This window comes from Pongo pygmaeus, chromosome 9 (assembly GCF_028885625.2).
Source record: "Pongo pygmaeus isolate AG05252 chromosome 9, NHGRI_mPonPyg2-v2.0_pri, whole genome shotgun sequence".
NCBI classification, from domain to species: Eukaryota; Metazoa; Chordata; class Mammalia; order Primates; family Hominidae; genus Pongo; species Pongo pygmaeus.
Genome location: NC_072382.2, coordinates 24,672,272 through 24,689,979, shown reverse-complemented (window position 1 = coordinate 24,689,979; position 17,708 = coordinate 24,672,272). Strand labels below are relative to the sequence as shown.

Here is a 17,708-nt window from a genome sequence, read left to right as displayed (position 1 = left end):
TGCCTTAATTTCATTATTTACCCAAAAGTCATTCAGGAACAGGTTATTTAATTTGCATGTAATTGTATGGTTTTCACAGATATTCTTAGTACTGATTTCTATTTTTATTGCACTGTGGTTTTAGAATGTGGCTGGTATTACTTTGTTCTTTTTTGAATTTGCTGAGAATTGTTTTATGTCTGAGCATGTGGTCAACTTTGGAGTATATGCTATGCGCAGATGAGAAGGATATATATTTTGTTGTTTGGTGGAGTGTTCTTTAGATGCCTGTTAGGTCCATTTGGTCAAGTGTCAAGTTTTCATCCTGAATATCTTTGTTCGTTTTCTGCCTCAAAAATCTGTCCAATATAGTGGTGGTAAAGTCTCCCACTATTATTGTGTGCTTATCTAAGTCTCTTTGTAGGTCTCTGAGAACTTGTTTTATGAATACAGGTGTGCCAGTGTTAGGTACGTCTATATTAAGGATAGTTAAGTCTTCTTATTGAACAGAACCTTTTATCATTATGGAATGTCCTCCATTGTTTTTTTTAACTGTTGTTGGTTTAAAGTCTGTTTTTTCTTAAATTAGGATACCAATTCCCTGCTCTTGTTTGTTTTCCCTTTGCTTAGTTGATTTTTCTCCATCCCTTTACTTTGAACCTATGGGTATCATTGCACATGAGATGCATCTCTAGAAGACAGCTTATTTCTTTGTCCAACTTTCCACTATGTGCCTTTTATGTGGGGTATTTAACCCATTTACATTCAATGTTAACGTTGATATGTATGGATTTGATCCTGTCATCATGTTGTTTGCTAGTTGTTATGCAGACTTGATTGTGTAGTTTATTTACAGTGTCAATGGTCTATGTATTTCAGTGTGTTTTTGTGGTGGCCAGTAACACTCTTTATTTCCATGTAGAGCACTCCCTTAAGGACCTCTCATAAGGCAGGTCTCATGGTAATAAATTTCCTTAGCTTTTGTTTGTCTGAAAAGAATTGTATGTCTCCTTCACCCATGAAGCTTAGTTTGAATGGAGATAAAGTTCTTGTTTGGAATTCCTTTTCTTTAAGAATGCTGAATATAAATCCCTCAATCTCATCTGGCTTGTAGGGTTTCTGATGAAAGCTTTACTGCTAGCCTGATGGAATCCCCTTTGTAGGGAATTCTCTCTTCTCTCTATCTGCCTTAAATATTTTTTCTTTCAGGTTTCCCCTGGAGAATTTGATGACTCTATGTCTTGAGGATGAATGTCTTGTATGTAGTATCTCACAGAGGTTTTCTGACTTTCCTGAATTAGCTTGTTGACCTCTCTAGCAACTTTGGGAATATTTTGATGAAAAATATCCTCAAATATGGCTTCCAAGTTGCTTGCACTCTCTCTCTCTTTCAGGGATGCCAATGAGTCACAGGTTTGACTACTCTACATAGTCTTATATTTTCAGAGGATTTATTCATTTTTTTATTCTTTTTCTGACTGAGTTGTTTTGAAAAACCAGTCTTGGAGTCCTGAAATTCTTTTTTTTGGCTTGACCTATTCTGCTGTTGACATTTTCAATTGTATTATAAAATTATTGTAGTGAGCTTTTTAGTTACATAAAATCAGTTTGCTTCTTTCTTAAAATGGCTATTTCATCTTTCAGCTCTTGTATCATTTTATTGAATTCCTTAGATCCCTTGGATTGGACTTTGATTTTCTCCTAAATCTTGATGATCTTGTTTGCTATCCCAATTCTGAATTTTATGTCTTTCATTTCAGCCATTTTTAGCCTGGTTAAGAACCACTACTGAGGAGCTAGTGCAGCTGTTTGGAGTTAAAAAGACACTCTGGGTGGCCAGGTGTGGTGGCTTATGCCTGTAATCCCAGCACTTTGGGAGGCAGAGGTGGGCAGATCACAAGGTCAGGAGATGGAGACCATCCTGACTAACACAGTGAAACCCCGTCTCTACTAAAAATACAAAAAATTAGCCTGCGAGGTGGTGGGTGCCTGTAGTTCCAGCCATAAAGTGCTTTATTTCAGTGAAAAGGTGGACATTTTCTACTATAGGAAAAAACATAGGGGGGTGGAGCCAAGATGGCTGAATAGGAACAGCTCCAGTCTACAGCTCCCAGCGTGAGTGACACAGAAGATGGGTGATTTCTGCATTTCCAACTGAGGTACCAGGTTCATCTTACTGGGGAGTGCTGGACAGTGGGTGCAGGACAGTGGGGGCAGCGCACCATGAGTGAGCCGAAGCAGGACGAGGCACTGCCTCACCCGGGAAGCGCAAGGGGTCAGGGAATTCCCTTTCCTAGTCAAAGAAAGGGGTGACAGATGGCACCTGGAAAATCAGGTCACTCCCACCCTAATACTGTGCTTTTCCAACAGGCTTCACAAACAGCACACCAGGAGATTATATCCTGCACCTGGCTCAGAGGGTCCTACACCCACGGATCCTTGCTCATTGCTAGCACAGCAGTCTGAGATCAAACTGCAAGGCGGCAGCGAGGCTGGGGGAGGGGCGCCCACCATTGCCCAGGCTTGAGTAGGTAAACAAAGCAGCAGGGAAGCTCGAACTGGGTGGAATCCACCACAGCTCAAGGAGGCCTGCCTGCCTCTGTAGGCTCCACCTCTGGGGGCAGGGCACAGACAAACAAAAGGCAGCAGTAACATCTGAAGACTTAAATATCCCTGTCTGACAGCTTTGAAGAGAGTAGTGGTTCTCCCAGCATGCAGCTTGAGATCTGAGAACGGGCAGACTGCCTCCTCAAGTGGGCTCCTGACCCCCGAGTAGCCTAACTGGGAGGCACCCCCAAGTAGGGGCGGACTGACACCTCACACGGCTGGGTACTCCTCTGAGACAAAACTTCCAGAGGAATGATCAGGCAGCAACATTTGCTGTTCACCAATATTCACTGTTCTGCAGCCTCCGCTGCTGATACCCAGGAAAATAGGGTCTGGAGGGGACCTCTGGCAAACTCCAACAGACCTGCAGCTGAGGGTCCTGACTGTTAGAAGGAAAACTAACAAACAGAAAGGACATCCACACCAAAAACCCATCTGTACATCACCATCATCAAAGACCAAAGGTAGATAAAACCACAAAGATGGGGAAAAAACAGAGCAGAAAAACTGGAAACTCTAAAAATCAGAGCACCTCTCCTCCTCCAAAGGAACGCAGCTCCTCACCAGCAACGGAACAAAGCTGGACAGAGAATGACTTTGACGACTTGAGAGAAGAAGGCTTCAGAAGATCAAACTACTCCGAGCTAAAGGAGGAAGTTCGAACCCATGGCAAAGAGGTTAAAAACCTTGAAAAAAATTAGACGAATGGCTAACTAGAATAACCAATGCAGAGAAGTCCTTCAAGGACCTGATGGAGCTGAAAACCACGGCACAAGAACTACGTGACGAATGCACAAGCCTCAGTAGCCGATGCGATCAACTGGAAGAAAGGGTATCAGCGATGGAAGATGAAATGAATGAAATTAAGCAAGAAGAGAAGTTTAGAGAAAAAAGAATAAAAAGAAATGAACAAAGCCTCCAAGAAATATGGGACTATGTGAAAAGACCAAATCTGTGTCTGATTGGTGTACCTGAAAGTGACGGGGAGAATGGAACCAAGTTGGAAAACACTCTGCAGGATATTATCCAGGAGAACTTCCCCAATCTAGCAAGGCAGGCCAACATTCAAATTCAGGAAATACAGAGAATGCCACAAAGATAGTCTTCGAGAAGAGCAACTCCAAGACACATAATTATCAGATTCACCAAAGTTGAAATGAAGGAAAAAATGTTAAGGGCTGCCAGAGAGAAAGGTCGGGTTACCCACAAAGGGAAGCCCATCAGACTAACAGCCGATCTCTCGGCAGAAACTCTACAAGCCAGAAGAGAGTGGGGGCCAATATTCAACATTCTTAAAGAAAAGAATTTTCAAGCCAGAATTTCATATCCAGCCAAACTAAGCTTTATAAGTGAAGGAGAAATAAAATCCTTTACAGACAAGCAAATGCTGAGAGATTTTGTCACCACCAGGCCTGCCCTAAAAGAGCTCCTGAAGGAAGCACTAAACATGGAAAGGAACAACCGGTACCAGCCACTGCAAAAACAAGTCAAAATGTAAAGACCATCAAGGCTAGGAAGAAACTGCATCAACTAACGAGCAAAATAACCAGCTAACATCATAATGACAAGATCAAATTCACACATAACAGTATTAACCTTAAATGTAAATGGGCTAAATGCTCCAGTTAAAAGACACAAACTGGCAAATTGGAGAAAGAGTCGAGACCTATCAGTGTGCTGTATTCAGGAAACCCATCTCACGTGCAGAGACACACAGAGGCTCAAAATAAAGGAATGGAGGAAGATCTACCAAGCAAATGGAAAACAAAAAAAGGCCGGGGTTGCAATCCTAGTCTCGGATAAAACAGACTTTAAACCAACAAAGATCAAAAGAGGCAAAGAAGGTCATTATATAATGGTAAAGGGATCAATTCAACAAGAAGAGCTAACTATCCTAAATATATACACACCTAATACAGGAGCACCCAGATTCATAAAGCAAGTCCTTAGTGACCTACAAAGAGACTTAGACTCCCACACAATAATAATGGGAGACTTTAACACCCCACTGTCAACATTAGACAGATCAATGAGACAGAAAGTTAACAAGGATATCCAGGAATTGAACTCATCTCTGCACCAAGCGGACCTAATAGACATCTACAGAACTCTCCACCCCAAATCAACAGAATATACATTCTTTTCAGCACCACACCACACTTATTCCAAAATTGACTACATAGTTGGAAGTAAAGGACTCCTCAGCAAATGTAAAAGAACAGAAATTATAACAAACAGTCTCTCAGACCACAGTGCAATCAAACCAGAACTCAAGATTAAGAAACTCAGTCAAAACCGCTCAACTACATGGAAACTGAACAACCTGCTCCTGAATGACTACTGGGTACATAATGAAATGAAGGCAGAAATAAAGATGTTCTTTGAAACCAATGAGAACAGAGATACAACATAACAGAATCTCTGGGACACATTCAAAGCAATGTGTAGAGGGAAATTTATAGCACTAAATGCCCACAAGAGAAAGCAGGAAAGATCTAAAATTGTCACCCTAACATCACAATTAAAAGAACTAGAGAAGCAAGAGCAAACACATTCAAAAGCTAGCAGAAGGCAAGAAATAACTAAGATCAGAGAAGAACTGAAGGAAATAGAGACACAAAAAAAATCTTCGAAAAATCAATGAATCCAGGAGCTGGTTTTCTCAAAAGATCAACAACATTGATAGACCACTAGCAAGACAAATAAAGAAGAAAAGAGACAAGAATCAAATAGATGCAATAAAAAATGACAAAGAGGATATCACCACCTATCCCACAGAAATACAAACTACCATCAGAGAATACTATAAACACCTGTATGCAAATAAACTAGAAAATCTAGAAGAAATGGATAAATTCCTCGACACATACACCCTCCCAAGACTAAACCAGGAAGAAGTTGAATCTCTGAATAGACCAACAGGCTCTGCAATTGAGGCAATAATTAATAGCTTACCAATCAAAAAAAAGTCCAGGACCAGATGGATTCACAGCCGAATTCTACCAGAGGTACAAAGAGGAGCTGGTACCATTCCTTCAGAAACTATTCCAATCAACAGAAAAAGAGGGAATCTTCCCTAACTCATTTTATGAGGCCAGCATCATACTGATACCAACGCCTGGCAGAGACACAACAAAAAAAGAGAGTTTTAGACCAATATCCCTGATGAACATCGATGCAAAAATCCTCAATAAAATACAGGCAAACTGAATCCAGCAACACATCAAAAACCTTATCCACTATGATCAAGTGGGCTTCATCCCTGGGATGCAAGGCTGGTTCAACATACACAAATCAATAAACATAATCCAGCATATAAACAGAATCAAAGACAAAAACCACACAATTGTCTCAATAGATGCAGAAAAGGCCTTTGACAAAATTCAGCCATGCTTCATGCTAAAAACTCTCAATAAATTAGGTATTGATGGGGCGTATCTCAAAATAATAAGAGCTATCTATGACAAACCCACAGCCAATATCATAGTGAATGGACAAAAACTGGAAGAATTCCCTTTGAAAACTGGCACAAGACAGGGATGCCCTCTCTCACCACTCCTATTCAACATAGTGTTGGAAGTTCTGGCCAGCGCAAACAGGCAGCAGAAGGAAATAAAGGGCATTCAATTAGGAAAAGAGGAAGGCAAATTGTCCCTGTTTGCAGATGACATGATTGTATATCTAGAAAACCCCATCGTCTCAGCCCAAAATCTCCTTAAGCTGATAAGCAACTTCAGCAAAGTCTCAGGATACAAAATCAATGTACAAAAATCACAAGCATTCTTATACACCAAAAACAGACAAACAGAGAGCCAAATCATGAGTGAACTCCCATTCACAATTGCTTCAAAGAGAATAAAATACCTAGGAATCCAACTTACAAGGGATGTGAAGGACCTCTTCAAGGAGAACTACAAACCACTGCTCAAGGAAATAAAAGAGGATAAAACAAATGGAAGAACATTCCATGCTCATGGGTAGGAAGAATCAATATTGTGAAAATGGCCATACTGCCCAAGGTAATTTATAGATTCAATGCCGTCCCCATCAAGCTACCAATGACTTTCTTCACAGAGTTGGAAAAAACTACTTTAAAGTTCATATGGAACCAAAAAAGAGCCCACATTGTCAAGTCAATCCTAAGCCAAAAGAACAAAGCTGGAGGCATCACGCTACCTGACTTCAAACTATACTACAAGGCTACAGTAACCAAAACAGCATGGTACTGGTACCAAAACAGAGATATAGATCAATGGAACAGAACAGAGCCCTCAGAAATAATGCCGCATATCTACCACTATCTCATCTTTGACAAACCTGACAAAAACAAGAAATAGGGAAAGGATTCCCTATTTAATAAATGGTGCTGTGAAAACTGGCTAGCCATATGTAGAAAGCTGAAACTGGATCCCTTCCTTACACTTTCTACAAAAAATAATTCAAGATGGATTAAAGACTTAAACATTAGACCTAAAACCATAAAAACCCTAGAAGAAAACCTAGGCAATACCATTCAGGACACAGGCATGGGCAAGGAATTTATGTCTAAAACACCAAAAGCAATGGCAACAAAAGCCAAAATTGGCAAATGGGATCTAATTAAACTAAAGAGCTTCTGCACAGCAAAAGAAACTACCATCAGAGTGAACAGGCAACCTACAGAATGGGAGAAAATTGTTGCAATCTACTCATCTGACAAAGGGCTAATATCCAGAATCTGCAATGAACTCAAACAAATTTATAAGAAAAAAACAAACAACCCCATTAAAAAGTGGGTGAAGGATATGAACAGACACTTCTCCAAAGAAGACATTTATGCAGCCAAAAAACACATGAAAAAACGCTCATCATCTCTGGCCATCAGAGAAATGCAAATCAAAACCACAATGAGATACCATCTCACACCAGTTAGAATGACAATCATTAAAAAGTCAGGAAACAACAGGTGCTAGAGAGGATGTGGAGAAATAGGAACACTTTTACACTGTTGGTGGGACTGTAAACTATTTCAACCATTGTGGAAGTCAGTGTGGCGATTCCTCAGGGATCTAGAACTAGAAATACCATTTGACCCAGCCTTCCCATTATTGGGTATATACCCAAAGGATTATAAATCATGCTGCTATAAAGACACATGTACACATACGTTTATTGCGGCACTATTCACAATAGCAAAGATTTGGAACCAAGCCAAATGTCCAACAATGATAGACTGGATTAAGAAAATGTGGCACATATACACCATGGAATACTATGCAGCCATAAAAAATAATGAGTTCATGTCCTTTGTAGGGACACGGATGAAGCTGGAAACCATCATTATCAGCAAACTATCACAAGCACAAAAAACCAAACACCGCATGTTCTCACTCATAGGTGGGAATTGAACAATGAGAACACATGGACACAGGAAGGGGAACATCACACACCGGGGACTGTTGTGGGATGGGGGGGAGGGGGGAGGGTTAGCACTAGGAGATACATCTAATGGTAAATGACGAGTTAATGGGTGCAGCACACCAACATGGCACATGTATACATATGTAACAAACCTGCACATTGTGCACATGTACCCTAAAACTTAAAGTATAATAATAATAAAATTAAAAAAAACATAGCATAGTTTAAATAGGATTTTGGTACTATCTGTGATTTCAGGCCTCCACTTGGAGTCTTAGAATGTCTATCTCTGTGGATAAGGATGAACTACTGTGTGTGTGTGTGTGTGTGTGTGTATGTACATATATACGTGTGTGTGTATATATGTACATATGTTGGTATGAGTGATGGTGTCTCGTCTCACACATCTCTGGGGCACTTTGTTTTTCTCCATTCTGTTTTCTCTCTGATCTTCAGAATGCATAATCTCAGTTGTCGTATCTTCCATTTCACTGATTCTTTCTTTGATCAGCTCAAACGTGTTGCTTAACCCCTCTAGTGATTTTTTTTTTCTATTCAATGATTATACTTTTCACTCCAGAAATTCTATTTGGCTCTTTTTATTGTTTCTATCTATTTATAGATATTCTTTAGTTAGAGAAGCATTTCTTACACTTTCCTTTATATGTTCAGATTGTTTTATTCTTTGAACATATTTATAATAGGTAATTTAAGTTCACTATCGTAAGTAAAACATCTGAATTTCTTCAGGGACAATTTCTATTGTCTGCTTTTTATTTCTGTGTGAATAGGCCACACTTTCCTGTTTCTTCACATATTTATTAAATTTGTTTTTTAAAACTAGTTATTTTGAATAATATTTGTGGCAACTCTGGAAAATCAGACCTACTCCCCCAAACCACGGTTTTTTATTATTGCTGTTTATTGTTGCTATTGTTGTTGTTGTTATTGTTGCTGCTGCTACTAGTACTGTTTATTTAAGGAATTTCTTTATCCAATTCTGCAAACTCTATATACTTTGTTATGTTTTATCTCTGACTGGAGTCTCTGCTTGGTTAGCTCAGTGGTTAGCTAATGACTGAACAGAGATGTTCTTAAATATCTTGAATCAGTAAGTCCCCCATCATTTGCTATGGGACTCTGTGTGTGTGGTGGAGCACAAAGTCAACACTGAGTGTTTACTTCCTGCTTGCAGAGACCCTCAAGTTCAGCAAGAGGTGAAAGATTAATGTCCTCTCAGGTTTTTGCTGCTGTTGTTGTTGCTGTTGTTTTAATCCAGAGGCCTCACAGCTACCAGGAGTTATGTATACAGTCCTGTACATGCACGTGCCTTCTAAATTCCAGGAATATGTCAGAGCTTTCCAAAGCCTCGTAGAAGCATCTCAATTCCAAGATTTTCCTTTAAAGTTTTTGGTCAGTCTCTTATTTGCCTCAACTGGCATCCCCACCCTAGACAGTTGTAATGTTAAACAATTGGCCAATGATCCTCATCAAATGCCCTGGGAAAAGGACTTTTCCCACTGAATGATCTCTGAGTCAGATCAAACAAAGACAAACCTTGTAAAAAGAAGCTTTTCTAGGGAGCTGTCAGGTGGGTCAAAGAGTGACAATTCCCTGGGGACAGGTCTTTTTGAGAAACATCCAACCTTTTCTGACCCCTGTAGTAACTATTAGGCATCTGGACTTTTTCGCTGCCATGGTTATAAGCCTGCTAGTTTTCCACACTGCTGGGGACCCGGGGATTAGGAGATTGGAATAGAATAAGTCAAAACACCACATTCTCACCATTCTTACTAATCTCCAGCCATTTTTCTTTCTTTTTTTTTTTTTTTGAATAGAGTACATTTTAATGTTGTTTCTCTTTTTATGTTTGTTTTTTTTCTTTATTATTATTATTATTATTATACTTTAGGCTCTATGGTACATGTGCGCAACGTGCAGGTAAGTTACACAGTCCTCAAATTTTTGCAAGCTTTTGGCTAATTTCCAGAGTTCTGAAAAAGTTTGACTTCAATAATTCTTGCCACTGTTGCTTTTATAAAGGAGCAGATTTTTGAAGGTCTTTACTTTGCCATTCAGGAATTTTTTTCTCCTAAATATTTTTTAATGCACTAGTCTAACCATTCAACTTTTTAAAAAAGATTATGCAAAAGCTTCTTTAATTTCTAGATAAGGTCCCAAAAATGACCTACAAAGTCCTATGAAATCCATTCTTACCTACCCCTTAGACTTGCTGAGGCTCAGGAAATAATACCCCAAAGTATGGCACCTTGGTACACTGAGTAATTTGAACTGAAAAACATTAGAAGGTCGTCAGAAGCAAAGTGTCTTTCTCACCTCCTGCCCTTCTTTTCTGCTGCTTTCCTTCCATTTCTAAGGCAAGCCCTAGAAACTAGAATCCCTCTTCCCCAAAGTGGGTCTTAGAAACCAGAATCCTTCTCCCCCAAAGCCAGCCATAAAACCTAGAAATATTGCTCTAATCTTCCCCTGCTTTTCTGTATAAGACCCGGTTGTAAAGAAATGTTTTGAGTTACCTTGTCTGAAAGTAGATTATAAAACCCTCATTCCAGAAGGGATCCTGCCCCATAACTGGGTGGAAGAAATGTCACAACAAGACCAAGAAAGTTTCAAACACATAGGCCTTGCTAGGTTTCCCCACTCAGTCTATTACTATTAGATCATTCCCTTTTTGTCCAATCACATTTCTACATGGTTGTACAATCTGGATTAATTAAATATGTTCTACTTTTCTCTTGTTAACTTGTATTTTGTTATAGGAATACCAGCCATGACCCATAGAATGAAGAAAACAGGTACTACACCCTTTCCACCCCTACACCCTCAAACTCTATCATTCTCCCCCTAGGCCTCCTTCTGATACCTATAATAAGCCATCTTCCTACTGGCCATTTGCACAGTTTATTCTTTCTCTTACTCCCTCTTCCCACCATTCCTCTGACCAGGCTGATTCCTATCAACTCTCAGGTCTCCCTGTAAATGCCATTTCCTACGGGAGCCTTTTCTGACTCACAGGCAAGATTCAATCTTCATCAAATGCTCTCATGGTACCCTGTGTTTCTCCTTCATAGCCTTTATCGTAACTGTAATGAAATGTAGTTTTTGTAAGTATTTGCTGAATATTAACAATTGTGATGGCAGAGATTTAATCTGGCTCAGAGGAAAATGGCAAATAAATGTTTATTGAAATGAATACATGAGTGAGTGAATGAATGCAAGAATAGAAGAAATGCAATATGCAAATATCTGGCTACCAAAGTTGTTCTGTCTTGCAGAAAGTCAGTAAAGAGAGAGACGGACATCATTGAAGTACCACAAAAACCCCATACAGATAAAAGTCCCTCATTTTGTACATGAGCATACCATCTTCAGGTGAGCAAGATTGTTTCGCACCAGCTGCCAATCCAGGCTGCAAATTGCATGAGAAAACTTTATCCATACCCAGGCAAGAGCCCCAGAAATTCTGTAATCATTTGCATTTAATGCAGCCCAGGAGCGTGTTTTTAAAAAGCTCTGTAAATAATTCTAATACGCAGTTAGGTTTGAGAACCACCATAGGTTAAAAAGTATCTTGTCTCAAGTCTGTTTCTGTCAATCCTCCGGAGTCCTTACAGCAAGGAAGTATAATAAGATTTGGGAAAATCTTATTAATGATCATCTTGAAAAATATAAAAGGGTAACTATGACTTGTGTGTGTCTCTCAATCAAAACACTAAAGCAAAGTAGTTTTCACATTTGATGTAACAGAAAAAGCTTGTTTCTGAGGAAGAGACAATATGTTTTCTGCTAATAAACTCCAGGGTGGCTTTGTGGCTGTCTTGATTAATTGGTGACGATGAAATAACCAGTGCTCAGGGATACATGAGACAGCAAAGGATTGTAAGTGACAATTTGCTGTTAAAATTCATCGGCCCCTGCAAAGCGCCTTGATTAATAAAGTCACTGTGCCTGTCTCCACGCTAAGGAGGGGGCCCCTGTAGAAGGAAGGGAAAACAAATTTGCAAGGATGCTCTCGCTAGAGAGGTTCGGCACCCGTTTGCATTTAATCTCTCTGCTGTTGCATTAGGCAAGTACCTTCTCTCTCTCAATTGTTCACTAGCGCTGCCATTAATCACAGCCCACTGTAAAGGAAAGTAGGGAGGAGGTAGGGGAGACAGAACTCTCCTTCTTGGCTTGTAGCTGGGGAGAATGATTGGTAAGCAGGGGACCCAGGAGGGGAACTGCTGGGTTGTGACCAACCAGAGGAACTTAAAATAGGGTTTGCAGAGTTGAGCCTCAGCAGGCCACAGCTGGATGCTCTTCTGCCTGCCACAGCCACTGTGAAGGTTCTTGGTGCAACATCGCCATCTACAGCTAACTGTGAGAACTGCTTTGAGGGAGTTGCTGAGCTCGGGAAACTGCCCTGAAATGAGATCAAGATAACCCCAGAGGTTTTGCACTAGCCAGGGAAGTAGGACAACATTGGTTTTCTCGGCACAGGGCTACCTTCCTTGGTGTTTGGAACTACAGCTTGTTATCCTGCATGATGTTAAGCTAGTGCCAATGTAAAACTATCACGAATAATGGATTCCCATGAGATTTCATGAATGACCCATTTGTCCCAAGAGAAAACAAAACAAAACAAAAACAACAGCTTACCCAAGCTTAGAAGTCTACCCAGGCAGAGAGATCTGCTGCACTGCATTAGACCTTTCTTTGAAAACAGTCTTTAAGGGTTTCTAAGAGCAATTTTTTCTAAAATCACTGATAAAATATTTCTAAACTCAATATAATGAAAACTGTTTTAATGTCATATGGTTATATTTTTCAAGCACATTTTCCAAGACGCTTTCTGATACATGATGAATGAGAACCCAGTATTTGTACAGCTCAAAACTCCAATATGTCAGAAATGGAAGGGTCTGTTGGGAGTGTCTATACTTCAGTGTTTCTGCAGTGTCCTAGGAGTTTACGAATATGATCTCATTTAATACACACAAAAACCTGTGTATGTGCTGGTATCCCCATTGCATAGATGAGACTAATTCAGAGGACAGGCCTTAAAGAATATCTAAGCAGATCTCTCAAGGTCCTACAGCTACAAATTAGCCTCAACCTTTTGTTCTCCCAGTGAACATAACTAACTGCCCTCCCAGTCTCCATGAACCCTACCATTACTCTACGAGGACAAAGGGTTCAGTTCACCAGTAGAGGATATCATCTCAGCTCTGCTAATGTGAGCTGTGTGACTTTGAACAGATCGCTTGATCTCTCTGAGACTTCTTTTTTTTCATCTGTACATTGATGAGATTGGATGAAAGAAAACAGTTTTGGGATGCCTGAATATAAGTTGAAAACAAAGAAATACATTGAAGCTGGATGTCTCTTAGGTCACAAATTGTAAGTGGCTCAGATGCTGAATGAAATTCAAGTCAACTGGACTATTCTACTCTTGATGAGAGTACAAGGCTGGTCATTAATGGACTTAGCCCCTCACCTGATTCATTTCTCTGCTTTGCTATGGGCAGTAGTCCAATAATTGACAGATGGAAGTGTTTTTACACCCTTGCCTTTGACATGCAGTAGAGGAGAGAGCTTGGGTTTTGAATTTGATATGGTAAAGAGCCTGTCTGCCTTTCTACCTCACTGGCATTCAAAGAATACTACCCAACATGAGTGCACATCGTCAACAAATAGCCCATTCCTAAGAGGGTTATGCATCAGGACCAGGATACGAGGAGCAACTACTCCCTGGAAACATTTAAGCAAAGAAAAAAGGTATATTCCAGGAATATTAAATAAGATTTTTTTACAGTCTTCTAATAAAGCCACCTTGGAATAGGACATGGTTGACAGCATTTCCCCAGACAGGGTGTTAAATACAGCATTCAAACCAGAAAATTACTCATTGATTTGCCCTGTGGAAAGATAAATGTCTATCCAACTGTGCTCTATCCCAGTGCAGACCTTATTGTTTTTTAGCAAAACAGTCTGAGTGAGTCTCCCTAATGAGGCAACACAGCATGAAAACGCTGCAAGCACATGGCACAGGACAGGACGAGAGCCCTTGCCAACCAAATGCAATACCCCGGAAGGCTGCCCACAGCTCCCGGAAGCAGGGTATGCATGCCAGCTCAACAAGGTGGCCGCACTACTCCAGACAACAAAAGAACAACAGCAGATACACCACCCTGGAGCAAATACACATGATAAATGAAAACTTGGTCTCAGGAGGGAGCAGAGACAAAAGCTTACAATTCACTGCCCCAAGAGCCTCTGAAATCACTACTGTTTTGGCTTTGGCTTAAAGACAGTTTTCATAATGACAGGTGACTGCCATCTGTAAGACCCTGCCAGACCGCATATGCCTAATAATGCTCTCTCATTTTATCCAGTGTTTTACAGCTCACATAGGGATACTGTGTGTCCAAGCTCATTTTATTATCTTAACAACCCTATTAAACAGGTGGTACAGGTACCCACTGCCCTGGCTGCATTTTTTTTTTCAGAGAGATGCTGTCAAGTATTATTATATCTTACATCTATTTATTCACTCAACAAGCATATATGGTGAGCCCACTCTGTTCTAGGCACTGGGAGGAGGTGGAGAAGCACAGAGAAGTAAGGGAGAAAGCAGAGGTGGGTCTAATAAGGTCTACATGACAATGCTTTCAAGGAACTCCTAAATCTCAGGGGGATGCAAAGGGACTAACAGATAACTCCAACTCAATATGGACAGGGCAGAGAAGGAGGGATTCACAGTTCCTAGGGGAAGTGCAGAGGAGTGGTGACTTGACTTATAGGAGTTTCCTGAATTGCAAGAGGACTTATTTAATTTTACAGTTCATTCTGATTCTTAAAAAAAAATCTAAGAGTGATGCAATGATATGCACTTTGGGGTCATAGATCAGCTGACAACATTATGAGATATTTTATTACTGATTATTTTCCTGTGACTAACAACAAAACCTCTAGGTAAGACAAGCAAGCTCTTTGCCTTTCTTTTACTGAAGCTCACAACAGTTGAATAGCTTGTTCCAGGTAACAGATCAGGAATTCGAATTTACTAGGGAATTGCTCCATACTGAGTTCTAATCTGCATTCTACTCCAGTGCTTCTCAAATTTAATGACTATACAAACCTCTTAGGGATTTTGCTAAATTATAGATTCCAGTTCAGAAAGCCCGAAGTGGGGGCTGGAATTCAGCATTTCTAACAAGCAGCCAAGTGATACAAATGCTGTTGGTGCACAGACCTCACTTTGACTAGCAAGGGTCCAGAGTGATGCCCTGGCCCTAAGAGTGGCTATTATCAAAAAGGGGGTAAAAATCATAGTACATGAATTTTAGCAATGGTGAATAGGTTTTGCAGAAGTTAGGACAGAAAAAGTAGAAAATTAGGGGACAACAATCTTAAAATTTAACGACAGGCCAAAGGTTTTGAAGACCTAATGCAGCTGAAGGCCCTTAGACAAAGTCCAGCACTGTGGTGCCAAACCTGGAGTTCTCAAATCTCCAAGGATCCAAGAAATCATCAGTGAGGATCCTTGAACTATTTTATATATTCAAAAAATAGCTATTTGAAATTGAATATTTACATAAACAAGGCCTCTTTTGTTAATGAAAAAACTTGGACTCATTAACCAGATTTACTACTGCTTTGTCTTTCTATTGTAGGCCTAATACTTATTATATACATCTTTGATTAATTAAAAATAAGAAAACAAATTAGCTATTAACAAATTGCAGTTCAAGTAATCGAGGGAGACTAAAAGAAGGAATACTTGGTAGGAAAAATGTTGAGAAATAATTCAAACCCCCTATTTTATGAGTTTTTAAAATTTTTTGTTTTGTCTTTGGGTTTTTTGTTGGTGTTGCATTGGTTTTGCATTAGCTTGTACCATAAATATTAAGTAACTAAGCAAAGGAAGCAAAGGTTTAAAAGTGAGATAATAGAAGAACCAGAAACAGATGCCAAATGTTCTAACTCGAAGTGAATAATAGTTGCCATTTACAAACAACCTATTATGTGCCAAGCACCTACATTACTTATCACATTAAATCATCAAAAAAAAAATAAAAAGAAAGTAATTTTGTATTATTATTTTACAGACCAAGAATCTGAGCCCCAGAAACATGCAGTAACCTGCCCAGAAAAAATTCAGCAAGTAAAATGCTTATTCAGCAATGGATCTAAAGTCTGGGCCCCAAAGCCTATCCCTGTAGTCAAAATCCAAGTTTCAATTCTCTCAAGTTGCTGTTAGATTCCAGGATCCTCATATTGTGTATTTGACCACTGAGAAGAAATTGCTGGTTTATTTATTTCATCTAGACTCTTTCCAGAAATGCCTGTGAAAACTAGAGAAAATGTAAATAAATAGCCCCAATATTCTCCTCAGCTGCCTACCAGCCTTTTGCCATTTCTCTTAAAGACTCTGAAACTTGCACTCCCTGAGACACACAGAGGAGAGGCATTAATCTCAGAATGGATGAATGCAAGCCAGATCCTCTCCCTTTTGCCTTAAGAGTGCAGCAGAACAAACACAATTTTAGGAATCCAGTAAATTCAGATTTAAATCCAACTCCCCATGTACTGACTTGTGATCATTGACCATTCACTGACACCTCTGAATCATTTTTATTATCTGATAAAAGAAAGATAATACTGCATTTTTTATTGGATGGTGGTGAGGATTACATAAACTTAAGTGAGTAAGGCCCCTAGCACAAGTCAAGTACCAGAAAAATACGTCAGTAGCCCCTATCAGATCGGGTGATTACCACCTTGGAAAACACAATTTGCTTTTGGCTTGTCTCAGTCAAATCATGGGCTTCAGACAGAAGTCATCCTCTTCTTTCTAAATAATTCAAAATGAAAAGCCCGAGCGTTTGTTTCCCTGACCTTATTTCAGGGATATTCTGAAATGCTGAAGCTGGGTGACCATACATAAATGACAGCATTCATTCTGAAAATAAACGTGACTTTGCAAAGACCACTAATGTGGTCAGAGCAGAACTGGTGTGGCCAACTAAAGGGTGACATCCATTTCTCAGAAAGTATCAGACTGGATGTATCCTAATTTGGACTTCATCTTTCATCTCTTTTCAGGAGGGTGAGAAGGAGAGTCTGGTGAAGTCATTCCTTTTTGCCCAATCATGTTTTGCTTACCTCACTCACTCCAGGGAAAACAAACAAACAAATAAAAACATCAGTTTTCTTAGCCAGCTCACACTTCAAATAAAGAAAGTATGAAGAAGGGAACGGTACTTATAGTGCCAAATTGGTCATACCATGTCATCGTGGAGGTGTAATGACCTCCATAGATTACATCTATGGTTGTAATCTAATGCAAAAAATGAATGGGTGAAAAACTAATATTTGTAAATGAGTGATAACAGGGTAGACAGTAAAACAAAGGAATGTAAACCTTTCTTTAATAACAGAGAGCAATGGTTTTGTTCAGGAAACTAAAAAAGAAAAAGAAAGAAAAGAAAAGAAGAAGCTCTGGGGGAGGGAAGAAACACAACTTTAATTTTTAAAGACTCATTGCTCAGTGAAACCAATTGATGTTTTTGATTCCTTTACTCTATTCAGATTCTCCTTGCACAGCCAACATCAGACCTCCCATACTCAAACAGACTGACAAATACTGATTTTTAACTCCACCAGTGAGGGGCTTCTTATTCTGCTCCCAGAGAACACATGTGTGAAATGAGTTTTGCAAG

The 17,708-nt window shown here is 39.7% G+C and overlaps 1 long non-coding RNA gene across 1 annotated transcript in view; it reads left to right on the top strand.

The window, feature by feature from the left end:
* The window catches only part of LOC129007845 (uncharacterized), a 28,059-nt gene extending 10,608 nt beyond the window's left edge, over positions 1-17,451 (top strand). Inside the window, exons 3-4 of the long non-coding RNA XR_008492403.2 lie at positions 11,280-11,376; positions 16,095-17,451. This is a non-coding gene — a long non-coding RNA (uncharacterized LOC129007845). The remainder of the gene's footprint in view (positions 1-11,279; positions 11,377-16,094) is intronic.
* The last annotated feature ends 257 nt before the right edge of the window (positions 17,452-17,708 follow it).